Source organism: Suricata suricatta, chromosome 8 (genome assembly GCF_006229205.1).
Source record: "Suricata suricatta isolate VVHF042 chromosome 8, meerkat_22Aug2017_6uvM2_HiC, whole genome shotgun sequence".
Taxonomy (NCBI): Eukaryota; Metazoa; Chordata; class Mammalia; order Carnivora; family Herpestidae; genus Suricata; species Suricata suricatta.
This window is the reverse complement of record NC_043707.1, coordinates 125,109,756-125,123,340: the sequence shown is the minus strand read 5'-3', so window position 1 is coordinate 125,123,340 and position 13,585 is coordinate 125,109,756. Positions and strand designations below refer to the sequence as shown.

Here is a 13,585-nt window from a genome sequence, read left to right as displayed (position 1 = left end):
CTCCTGGATTATTTCTCCCTGCTCCATTAACTGCCTCACTACCAACCCATCTATTTTTTCACCATATCTCTTTACGATTCTGATAGTCTTTCAAATCACCTCTGGATCAAGTTTTAAAACAAGTCTAACGTAATCATCAGTCCTCAAACTCCTCCAAAAAAAGAATTTAGTTGAAAAGTATATCATTTTATAAAATTTTACTAAGAATATCTCATATCATACTCCAGTATAGCTGTGGCAGAAAGCATAGAAGCTGCTATTCCTGATATAAACCTACCAGCAACCAATTTTTTGTCACACAAACAGCCTAAACTAACTTTGTACTATCTTCTACATGCATTCAGCTTCTGTGTACTCTGGAGCAGCCTTCCATTTTAAAGATATTTAATACATCTTTAAGTTTATCAAGATCTAAAAATGATATTCTTCCTATCCTAGGGAACATAAGCCAATGTTGACCTCATTTACTTACGGAATGATGATCTTAAATGCATACAGTTAATAAAATCATCATGTGCTCATTGTAACATTCAATAGCAAACTCAGGAGTCAAATCCTAGCTTGGCATTCACCAGTTTTGTTGACTTTAGGCAAACTGATCTCATATCTTAAGGATTTTTCATCTATTAAATGGGGATAATAATAGTATCTACCCCAAGGGACTGTTGAGAGGAAGATTAAATAAAGAATAAAAAGCATTTAAATACAGTGGCTGGCACATAGTCAATAAATGTTAGGTTTTATTATTTCTCAATGACTAAGAATCCTTAGAAATTTTTCAATTATAATTCTGCTTATTCAGATACTAGAGATAAATCACTAAGATGGCCTAAATAAGATAAATACCCCCCAGATAATTAGGAAGACAGCACACATTTGTGATAAAGCTATTCCAAGGTTTGAAGAGCCAAAAATTAACTACATTTATCTTGCTCAGCATTTACCTTACCCAGTTAACTTGGAACTGGATAAAACCAGAGATTTCTTTATTTTTAGAAAAAGGAAATGCTGTCAGACCAAGGTAGGTGATATCATTTTTGTATCTGAACTCTTTCACTCTTACAGAAAGCCTACACATGTAAGGCCTGGGTAAGTGGGTCAAGAAAACACATTTCACCTTTTAATTATAATGAAGCTCAAATCTGTTCCTATATATATTTGCCTCTCAACAGACCAAAAGTGTTCTTGGGGTGCCTGGGTGGCTAGTCTGATGAGCATCCAACTTCAGTTCAGGTCGTGATCTCACAGTCCGTGAGTTGGAGCCCCACATCGGGCTCTGTGCTTGTTCAGAGCCTGAAGCCTGCTTCAGATTCTGTGTCTTTTTCTCTCTGCCTCTCCCCTGTTCACACGCTGTCTCTGTCTCTCAAAAATAAATAACTATAAAAAATAATTTTTTAATAAATGTGTTCTTTTCCTTTTTAAAAACGTATTTTTTAGAAAAAAGAGACCAATGTTTTTTTGTTTGTTTTTTTAATTTTTTTTAATGTTTTATTTATTTTTGATACAGAAGGAGACAGAGCATGAGAGGGGGAGGGTCAGAGAGAGAAGGAGACACAGAACCAGAAGCAGGCTCCAGGCTCTGAGCTAGCTGTCAGCACAGAACCCCACACGGGGCTTGAACCCACAAACGTGAGATCTGACCTGAGCCGAAGTCGGAGGCTTAACCGACTGAGCCACCCAGGCGCCCAAGTTTGTTTATTTTTGAGAGCGAGAGAGAGAGAACAGGGAAGGGGCAGAGAAAGAGGGAGATAGAGAGGGAGAAACAGAATCCCAACCAAAGTCCACACTGTCGGCGCAAAGCCTGACAAAGGGCTCAATCTCCGGAACGATGAGATCATGGCCTGAGCAGAGATCAAGAGTAGACATTTAACAGACTGAGCCACCTGGGTGCCCCAAAAGAGACTAATTTTTCAAGGCTATATGTAAGATCTTGATATTAATATAATGCTTTCATTATAGAAAATTTCAATTAAATCAAGAATTCGTTAAGCAAGTGATATTCAAACAATGATTTTTATTTTTTTAACATACATTTATCATTGAGAGGCCAAGAGAGACAGAGCATGATCATGGGATGAGCAGAGAGAGGGGGAGACACAGAATCTAAAGCAGACTCCAGGCTCCGAGTTGTCAGCACAAGAGCCTGACGCAGGGCTTGAACCCACGGACCATGAGATCATGATGTGAGCCGAAGTCAGATGCTCAACCAACTGAACCACACAGGTGCCCTGATTTTTATTTATAAAGGTCCAAAATCAGTGCTGTTATGTAAGTTATCTTCGGAAGCAAGACTCTTCTAACAATGCCACCAAGGCTTAAAACCTTTTTAAAAATCTACTTGCAGATTCTCAAAGACTAGCCTCACACACAAAAATCCTAGGGTCCACCTCTTAGAATTATTTATGACCAAAAACCATAACTGATTACTAACTTCATTCACCAGACTTGCTTATCTCCAAAAGTTAAATTTAACTCCCCCAAAATGAAGATTTGTCACAATTGAATGTGCAATATGCCAAAAGAAGTATACCAAACATTTCAATTTGGAAATCTCATTAAAATAAATATATAGTTATTTCTCAGTTTGGAAACTTGATACTGGTTTTCAAAAAAAGTCATATTACCTTACAGATACCCCTCAGAGACAACTATAAAATTATAGCTAACAAAACTGAAAATCTGAAATATCATACCAGTTCTATGTAAGAGCAGCAAAGTTGACACTGTGGATAATAACCGAGGTTGTTTAAACTATCATGCTTCCATAACACTGGCTCCCAGAGTGCCTCTAAAGGAACAGTGTTTAATACAATTATTTATAGCCATTCTTCTTGAAAATTTACATTTGGTTCAGGCTAGTTTGGATCAACTGGAATTCTCCAAAAGAAGGAACTTCAAAGTTGCTTTTGTTCTTTTGTTGGTTTTTGTTTAAAGAGATGGATATGGGGTTAGAAAGGAAATTATCCTAGTGTAGCTTACCTAGCCTAACGCATTCTGCTCTAAGCACTTTGTAACCTATTTACCACACACTTCAAAATTTGATTAATATCCTTCTCCAAGGGGCACCTGGGTGGCTCAGAGGGTTAAGCACCTAACTCTTAATTTCAGTTCAGCTTATGATCTCACAGTGAGATCCAGCGCCTCATCCTCAGGCTCTGCACTGGCAGTGTGGAGCCTGCCTGGGATTCTCCCTCTCCCTCTCTTCTACCACTCCCCCATGTGTGTGTGCGCGCGCATGTGTAAAATATGTATATCCTTCTAAAATGGCGCCTAGTGCCTGAGTGGCTCAGTCAGATTGAGCTGCCGACTCGGCTCAGGTCATGATCTCATCGGTTCCCGAGTTCAAGCTCTGAGTTCAAGTCCTGCATTGGGCTCTGTGCTGACAGGTCAGAGCCTGGAGCCTGCTTTAGATTCTGTGTCTCCCTCTCTCTCTGCCCCTCCCCTGCCCACCCTCTACCTCTCAAAATATATAAAAATGTTAAAAAAAATTAGAAAAGTAATTGATAAATAAATAAAATGGCATCTAGCTGGCTCAGTTGGTGAAACATGCAATCCTTGATCTCCAGGTTATAAGTTCAAGCCCTAAATTGGGTGTAGAGATTTCAAATAATATAATCTTAAAAAACATATTTTTAATATAAAAATATAAAACCTGGGTTGTCAGTTAAGCATCTGACTCTTAATCTCAGCTCAGGTCTTTATGTCCTGGTGGTGAGTTCAGGCCCTGCACTGAGCTCCATGCTGGGCTTGAAGCCTACTTTATACAGATATATATATCCTTCTAAAGAAAAAGAATCTGACATACAAGTAACTTGTGCCAGGATTTCAGCAACTGTCATTCATTTTTTTTTTTTAAATCCCAAATCTGATCCTGGACAAGTCTGTAACACTGGCAAGATACATAACTTCTCTGTGCCCCAATTCCTCATCTGTGAAATGGGACTATAATAATAAACAATATACCTATTTCGTGGGTGTGGTAAGGACTAAATAAGATTATGTGCCTGACACATGGCAGGCACTCAATAAATATTTGTTAAATGAACGAGTAAATGAAATAATGTACTTAAAATGCTTAAGATAGTACCTGACAAATATTATAATGTTGTAAAATCACTTGTGATACGTACTTAGAATAAGCAAAAGTAAATGGCTTACAATATTAGTATCACTATCCCAAAATTCCATAACCAGATTGTTTTTAAATAATTTTTATTTTATAATTTTAAATAGTATTTTTAAATAATTTTTAAATTTTTTTTTAATTTGTTTTATTTTTGAGAGACAGAGAGAGACAGTGCGAGCAAAGGAGGGTCAGAGAGAGAAGGAGATACAGAATCCAAAGCAGGCTCCAGGCTCTGAACTGGCTGTCAGCACAGAGCCCGACAAACCGTCAGATCATGATCCGAGCCGAAGCGACACTTAACCTACTGAGCCACCCAGGCGCCCCTTTTAAATAATTTTCAAATATTACCATGGTTTGAAATATTCTCATGTATTATCTCACCATTAGTCTCAATTTCCAGTTGCAGAGTCTATCTTTAAGTGATAAAGGACTAGCTAAAACACCCAGAAATTGTCTCTCCCTTGTACCAATTATAACCAAATTGCCAACATTTGGGCTAAGGATGAGTCGTTCAAGGAAAATAACTAGTCACTGATGGGCGCCTGTATGGTTCAGTCGGCTGACCTTCCAATTCTTGATTTTGATTCAGGTCAAGATCGCAGAGTCATGGGATGGAGCCCTGCCATGGGATCTGCCCTGGGCACAGAGACTGCTTGAGATTTTCTCTCTCCCTCTGCCCCTTTTTACTGTGCTCTCTCTCTCAAATGAATAAACAAACTAGTCACTGAGAAAGCTACTTAGCTTCATCAGAAATTAGTAAAGTTAAGGGTCACCCGGGTGGCTCAGTAGGTTAAGTGCCACACTCTTCATACTGGTCTAGGCTGTGATATAAAGCCTCATGTCAGAGCATGGAGCCTACTTGAGATTCTCTCCCACTCTCAAAGTAAGTAAACATTTAAGAAATTAGTAAAGTTAAGATTAAGCTTTTAAAAATTCCTGAGTTTTTTTTCTAATTTTTTAAAAAATATTTATTTGTCTTTGAGAGAGAGAGAGAGGGGGACATAGAATCTGAAGCAGGCTCCAGGCTCTTGAGTTGTCAGCACAAAGTCTGACACGGGGCTCGAACTTATGAACCACGAGATCATGCCCTGAGCCAAATCTAGATGTTTAACTGACTTGAGCCATCCAGGTGCACCATAAATTCTTGAGTTTTTTCTAGTCTGCCCAGTATATAAAGATGTTATCTGACTTAAGACTAAATCATATTAATTTTTAAAATAATGAAAAGAGGAAATGTTTCTTCTATTCTTTGGGTAAAGAAAAATGTAATACTTAAATGACTAATAGCTACTGTGTACCAGGCATGATGACCTAAATGCTTCTGTACATTAAATTACTTAATCAGGGGACTCGGTTGGGCATCTGACTTCGGCTCAAGTCATGATCTCACAATTCGTGAGTTCGAGTCCCACGTTGGGTTCTGGGCTGACAGCTCGAAGCCTGGAGCTGTCAGCTCATGCTGTCTCTTAGAAATAAATAAATGTCAACAATTTAATAAATAACTTAATCAGGGACACCTGGGTGGCTCAGTTAGGTAAGCTTCCAACTTTAGGTCATGATCTCACATTAGTGGGTTCAAGCCCCACATCAGGCTCTGTGCTGACAGCTCAGAGCCTAGAGCCTGCTTCAGATTTTATGTCTCCCTCTCTCTCTCTCTGCCCCTCCCCCTCTCATGCGCTCCCTCCCTCTCTCTCTCTCTCTGTCTCAAAAATAAATAAAACATTTGAAAAGTTTAAGAAAATAATAAGTTAGGGGCACCTGGGTGGCTCAGTAGGTTAAGCATCCGACTTCGGATCAGGTCATGATCTCACGGTTCGTGGATTCAAGCCCCGCTTCAGGCTCTGTGCTGATAGCTCAGAGCCTGAAGCCTGTCTTCGGATTCTATGTCTCCCTCTCTCTCTCTGCCCATCCCCCACTCATGCTCTGTCTCTCAAAAATAAATAAAAACATTTTTAAAAATAATTTTAAAGTTTAAAATAATAAAGAATAAATAAATTACTTAATCCTCACAACCACGCTCCCCATTATAAAAATGGAAAAAATGAGGCTTTCTGAGGCTGCATAACTGGAACCATGTAGTTTTAAATAATCTTCTAAGGTGAAATGCTATTTAATCAAAATGGTCAAGGAATGAAACTAAGACACAAATAGATAACCAACTGTCAAAGAATCAAACAACAAACCACACTTAACAAAAGTTTACTTGACTAAAAGTGAATGATTTCAGAAACATACTCTAAGATCTCATGATGCCTAGAAGCCAATATAATTATGAACAATTCCACTGTGAATGTGTAAAAGAGATTGGGTTGTGTACAAACTACCTTTATCATCCACTCTGAAAGTCACTTCTTACAATGAATTCCTATAGTTTATCACTTGTTTCCTCACATTTCGAAAGAAAATTTTTAATTATTAAAGTCCAGTGGTGGTCTGAAGGATTATTAACACTTATATTTACAATATATAAATGTATATATACATATACGTGTAGATATACACATATATATGTACATATATACATATGCACATACATATACAAATATACATATGTATATAGATAAATGTAAATGTATTTTGACCTAGTTAGAATAAAAAGGGTAAAAAGCACATAAACTGGTTTTATAAAACATTTATAAAGTTATTAGAGGAAAAAATAACAGAAAACTATGAACAAAATTAGTCCAACATCTCTCAGAAATTTAAGTACCTCTACTCCAACATTTCGACAAAAACAATTACTAAATTACCCTACAATCTTCTGATATAATTCCACCAGAAAAGTCAAAATGGGGCACCTGGCTGGCTCAGTCTACAGAGCATACAACTCTTGATCCCTGGGTCATGAGTTCATGCCCCACACTGGATTCAGAGTTTATTTAAAATTAAAAAAAAAAAAAAGTCAAGGGACGCCTGGGCAGTTCAGTCAGTTAAGCATCAGACTCTTGGTTTTGACTTAGGTCATGATCTCACAGTTCCTGGGTTCAAGCTCCTCATTGGGCTCCATGCTGGCAGTACAGAGGTGCTTGGGATTCTCTCCCTCCCTTCCTTGCAAAAGCACAGGCTCTCACTCTCTCAGTGAATAAATAAACTTAAAAAAAAAAAAGTCAAAATGATCATTACTTTAAAATATGTATTAGGCACCTCTTTTAAAAATTTTACACTTCGGGCGCCTGAGTGGCTCAGTCGGTTAAGCCTCCGACTTCGGCTCAGGTCATGATCTCATGTTCATGGGTTCGAGCCCCATGTCAGGCTCTGTGCTGATACACTCAGGGCCTGGAGCCTGCTTCCGACTCTGTGTCTCCCTCTCTCTGCCCCTCCCCCTCTCATGCTCTGTCTCTCTCTGTATCAAAAATAAATTAAAAAAAAAAAATTTTACACTTTATCACCCAATTGTGCCACATGTATATTAAGTTAAATCATCCCAGTTACTAATTTAAATTTGCATTTAAGTTGGTTTAAAGTAAGTATATACAATATTAGTACATACATTATTCTGCCTTTAGTAAAAGAAAAATGACTACTGAGACAGTTTAGTGGCCAAGTCAGAGAGAAGGTAGTTTTAAACAGAGTTAATTGGCTTGGAATTTTCATTGTTGACATCAAGATAAATGTTATTCAACAAAATAGTTCAAGTGAGGTACTACTACCTCATATCTCGTTTCAGTTAATGACTCCAATCTGAGAGCATTACAAAAGCACTGATTAAGCATCTTTCCAAGAAGGAACGGTAGTTACTTCTTTGCCAGTGACAGATTCCAAAGAAGTATGTGCTTTGTGGCACCAGGACTGGACTCCTGTACTTTCACACCATAATAATTCTTGTAACTCCTGAAGCAGTAGGGGCACTCCCAACCTCTGGATTAAAGAAACATTAAGCAGAATTCTAATAAAAGGAGTCCATGTAAATAAGCCTGAAAAATTAAAACTGCTACCTATACATAAGCATCATTATGATCAATCATCAAAAATTCTACTGACGGCCTACTACATGCAAAGCTCAGTGAAAGGAATTGAGGGGAGTACTGGCTAAAACAACTTAGCATCTGATGAAGAAGCTCTGATCCAATCAAAGACAAACACTTGTGAAACTAACCAAGAATATAAAGGGTACTGACACTATAAGCTGCAAGGTTGGGGGGGGGGTGCGAGAGCTTTTTATCCAACTAGGTAGATAAGATTCATTCTAATATAACTTCCCAAGAACATGAGGGGAATCAGCAAAAAATGTCAAAATTTTAGAGAAGATTTACTTTTGCAAAGTAAATTTATGAAGTCAGCAGACTTCATAGAGGGGAACTGAGCTAAGCCTTGAAGATGGAAAAGTTTAAATAGTTAAAGGGCATAAGAGAAAAGGACAAATGATAATGGGAATAAAGGTGCTGAATGGGAATGTGGTCACTAAATATTAAATACCTACCACATGTTAGTCACTGTTTCCAGATACTAGCTATACACTAATGAACAAAACAGAGGAGAACCCTATTTTTGTGAAGTCTAGCGAGGAAGACATAATAATCATGCAAGCAGATATGATTATAAATTATGATAGGTGCTGTGAAAGGGGGCAACAGATGCCAGTAACTGGGAATAACGGAAAAGGAATAGCAAAATAAGATGAGTGAAAGTATCTCTGATACACCTGCTGAGGTTTGAGGAAGGCAGCCAGGCAAAGAGCAGGGAAAAGAGTGTTCAAGGAAGGCAGAGCCACATGTACAAAGGCCCTGTGGTAGCAAAGTGCTTGTTAAGAATAAATAAGAAGCTGATGTGATCGACGCATAAGGGACAAGACTGAAGACTGGCATCAGGTGAAGATGGGATAGTAGGCAGGGGCCAGATTATACAAGTCATCATAGGCAAGATAAAGAATTTGAATTTGGTTTTTATTCCAAGCCCTAAAGAAAACTTTTAAAAGTTTTTGCTACTCACAAACATACTGTTGAACAGAAGGAACCAGACTCAAAAGAGTATCTGCTGTATGATTCCATTTTACAAAAGTACAGTAACAAGGGCGCCTGGGTGGCTCAGTCAGTTAAGCCTCCGACTTCGGCTCAGGTCAGATTTTACGTTTGTGGGTTCGAGCCCGCATCAGGCTCTGTGCTGACAGATAGCTCAGAGCCTGGAGCCTGCTTCCGGTTCTGTGTCTCCTTCCCTCTCTGCCCCTCCCCCTCTCATGCTTTGTCTCTCTCTGTATCAAAAATAAATAAAAACATTAAAAAATTTTTTTAAAAAAAGTATAGTAACAGGCAAAACTAATATACACTGTTAGAAGTCACCCAGGGAGGTGAAAGGGAGACAGGGAATGGAAAGGAACTCAGCAGGGGCTTCTGGGTACCAGTTCTTGATCTAGGTGCTAGCTACATAGATATACTCAGTTTGTGGAAAAAATCATTTTTCTAAATATATATATATGTTATATATATATAACTTAAATAACAAGATATGATTTTTTAAAATTTTAATGCAAGTTTTAAATAATGTTTTAAAAATACTTCTCTGTTCAGATCAAATAGGAATAGAGGAGCACACCCAAATATGTTATGATTGACAGATTAACCTGATAGGAACTTTTAGATACATGTAAAATAGGGAAAGGGGCAAGCCAAATAGCCTGTGAATACAAAGTACCATGTCCATAAAGAATAAATGCAGGGTCTGGGAAGGGAGTTATGCAGTAAAATATGAGCTATAAATGCCTTAGAATGTAAGGAAGAATCTCTAGAAATTAAGAAAGTAATAGCTAAAAACAGCAATGCTTAAAAGGTTAGCAATGCTTGTTATGTCTTGGCTTATATTTTAATATGGTTATTTCCAAGCTCTTGGCTTGCTCTCTCAACCCTAATATACAAAGAGTATAATGAAAATGATCTCAAACTTGAGCACCATTCACATCTGAGTTCATATGAATGGTCTCTGCCCCTTAACTAGCTTTGGCAGTAACTGCTCTGAGCTCAGCTTCCTCATGTAAGAGGATAATTACCGATAGTTATTATTTTCTCCCTATCACCACACAAAATATTGAGCTGTAGACGGGTATTTCAATTTAATTATTATTTCCTAATGATATACAGAGGGCACAAGGTCGGTGAGTTTCCATTCTCAAGACTGACAAATGGGAAAGAAGGATTACAGAACAGTCAACATGTAGAAATAGAATGGATGAAGAGAAACCAGGAGTAAGATAAAATGGGGCTGCTTCTAAAAGCTTGGTAAGAGAGGTTTTAAACCTTTTTTTTTTTTTAATGTTTTTTATTTTTGAGAGACAGAGACAGTGCGAGCAGGGGAGAATCAGATAGAGAGGGAGATACAGAATCTGACGCAGGCGGCAGGCTCTGAACTAGCTGTCAGCACAGAGCCCTACGCAGGGCTCGAACCCACAAACCGTGAGATCAGGACCTGAGCAGAAGCCAGACGCTTAACTGACTGAGCCATCCAGGCGCCCCGGTATTAAACCTTTTCTAAGACATACTTGGGCTACAGCAGATTGGGAGTGGTCCAGTGACCTGCGAAATTATGAAAAGGAAAAAATAATTTTATGTCTTCCCAAAAACACACAATTTCTACCTGATGGACTGCCTTTGTGGAATAGTACCAAAATAAGTTGGACATAAACACTAAAGATATACTGTCATGGGTGGAAGGACAAGGACTTCAATTATTTTAGAACATCCCCACCCTTAAGAATTATTTGAACTATAGGGGCGCCTGAGTGGCTCAGTCAGTTAAGCCTCTGACTTCAGCTCAGGTCATGATCTCACGTTCGTGGGTTTGAGCCCTACATCGGGTTCTGTGCTGATAGCTCAGAGCCTGGAGCCTGCTTCGGATTCTGTGTCTCCCTCTCTCTCTCTGCCCCTCCTCTTCTCATGCTCTCTGTATCAAAAATAAAACATTTAAAAATTTTTTTAAGAATTATTTGAACTATAATGTGTTAAGTACTTCTTAAGTAGAGCCAAGGATGTTACATTTTCTATTTCAGGTGGTGCCATTTCAAAAAGGAAACAAAAATAAAAGTTCTACTCCTTAATAAATCTTTGGGTAATCTCCCCTCGTAATGTATATCCCTTTGTCCTAAAATGAAAATCTGGTTTCTTTCCTCAGATATAACAAGGTTCCTAGCTCTACCAATCTTACTTTTCTCATACACTTCACCAATAAATAAGGTTTCCCCATTTCCTACGAAGCTGGCATACTGACTCTAGAACTCACTCTGATCTCATCAGTTTGAATCAGAACACAGAAACTTCACAACATTCCCAAGGATCACTCTGCTAACCAATATCTTAAAAACAACACACAGTTTAAACAAATGATGGCAGTCGTGGTGATTACACAATTGCATACATTTGTCAAAGCTCATCAAACTGTACACTTAAAAGTGATGAATTTCACTGTATGTAAGTTAGACCTTGACAAAAGCTGATTTTTTTTTGTATTTTAGAGAGCAAGAGCACAAGCAGGGGAGAGGGGCAGAGGGAGAATCTTAATCAGGATCCAGACTCAGCAGAGCCTGAGGTAGGGCTCAATCCCACAACCCTGGGATCATGACCTGAGATTAAATCAAGAGTCGGACGCTCGACCAACTAAACCACCCAGGTGCCCCGATTTTAAAAAAATGAATGCATGCATTTCTTCAGCAAATATTTGCTGAGCATCTTTTATGTGCATCAAAGTTTAGACCAAATCTTTCAGCTTGACTATCTGGGTCCTCCCTGTTAAGTAATGTGCTTTACTCACAAGCTGACAGTGTCCCCAAACATCATGTCATGAAAAATGGTTCCGTTTCAGATCATGACTGTCACCCTAACAGTCATGCCTCTCCAGCAGAAGGACCATTAACTATTCATCAACTTCCATTACATTCATGAAACCTATGATCACCCAGGCACTCTTTATTTCAATACAAATGCTTATCATTTAAAAAAAAAATGATTACCTACTGCATAGAGAACACACAACTAGCACGTCTTATATGTTTGTCTTTCTACCAAAAAACGAAAACCTCTCAAGAGCATGCTGATAACATTGCTGGAAAAAAAGAAGGTAACAGTACTGGGGAACAGACCTAACAGACTTGACCAGCGGCTGGGTGGAAGGCCTAGGACCTAATGGAGATAACTATGGAACTCAGAAGCAGACTTGGGTTTGAATTCCAGCTCCTCTTCTTACCAGCTGTGTCTGTAAACTGAGGAAAGTCACTTTACCTTCTGACCCTCAGTTTGCCCACCTGTGAACCAGGAACACCAATTACCACCTCGCAGCACTGCTGTGGAGACTCTAGGAGATATACACCCCCTAGGCACAATTCCTAGGCACCGAGCAGGCAATTCAACATTGCTAGTTCCCTTTCCTGGTCTTAAACTATTTAAGAGGAAGAAAATACCAATGAATCAAGGTAATTCACAATCCCTGTTGGTAATCACAGACCAGAGAACACGTATTTGCTGCCTTCCCCATCCCACTATTTCCAGTTTTTCAGACTTTAGTTGCTATGTTTAGCAATGTGATTTAATTTTAGACACTTGGAAAATTCTTCTGAGTAAATCAAGCAAAACCTTAATCTGCCCCAAGGGGAATCTCAGCAAAATAATTATTTCTGACAAAAGAATTTTCTATGGGAGTTATTTAACTTGGCCACACGAGTGCCACCAAAGCTGCACACAAAGTGACAGAAAATCATCTGGAACGTACCCCGAAGAGAAACATCCTCGCAAAACCCAAACGTCTACCTCCCTAACCCGAGCTAACAAACTCTTACTAGGTGATCTGAATTCCCCAAGTCTGACACCAGGCCAACTCCTGAGGCCAGAGCGGCAGCTGTCCAAAAAATGCCCTGAACAAACCCCACCTCTCAAAATATCCCCAAAAGGCAGGGAGGTCCAGAGAGTGTCTTCTCCTCAATCAACAGATAAGGCAGCAGGAGCTCAGAAGCACATTTCTTTCCCCAAGGTCATTCAAGTCAGCGAAGGTGCGGCGGAGAATCCGCAAGCAGTCTCCAGTTTTCTGGAGATTACACTGCAGGGTTGTTTGAGCTTTGTTGTTTTTTGTTTGGGGGGGGGGTGCCTCTCCTCTTCCCTTCTCCCACCCTCAAGTGTGAGCACTGGTCTCGGCATTTCCGAAACAAGCCACAACAAGCTCTGCAGTGTTAGAAAAGGGGCTGACGCGACGAAGCAGCAGATGCTCCGGAGCAAGATGGTCTTTCTCGGCTCACAGGGCCGCCTCCGAGGTTATTAAAGAGAAACCGCAGGCACCTCCGAGAGCTCCGACGCGGGCTCCGAACCCCCAGCCCGGCCGCTCCTGGACGCCGGCTTCCCCGCAGGCAGCTCCCGCAGCCGGCGGCCGCGGGCCCCAGAAACCGCACTCCATTCCTGCGCTTCGGGAAGCCATGGCTCCCTCCCGGCCCGGGCAGGGGCGGGGGTGCGCAGGGAGGCGGGCCGCGCGCGCTGCGGAAAGTTCACCGCG

General features: G+C 39.8%; 1 protein-coding gene across 10 annotated transcripts in view; it reads right to left on the bottom strand.

Annotated features, from left to right (window-relative positions):
- Positions 1-13,585, bottom strand: part of LUZP1 (leucine zipper protein 1) — a 109,417-nt gene that overhangs the window by 86,798 nt on the left and 9,034 nt on the right. The window lies entirely within an intron of this gene.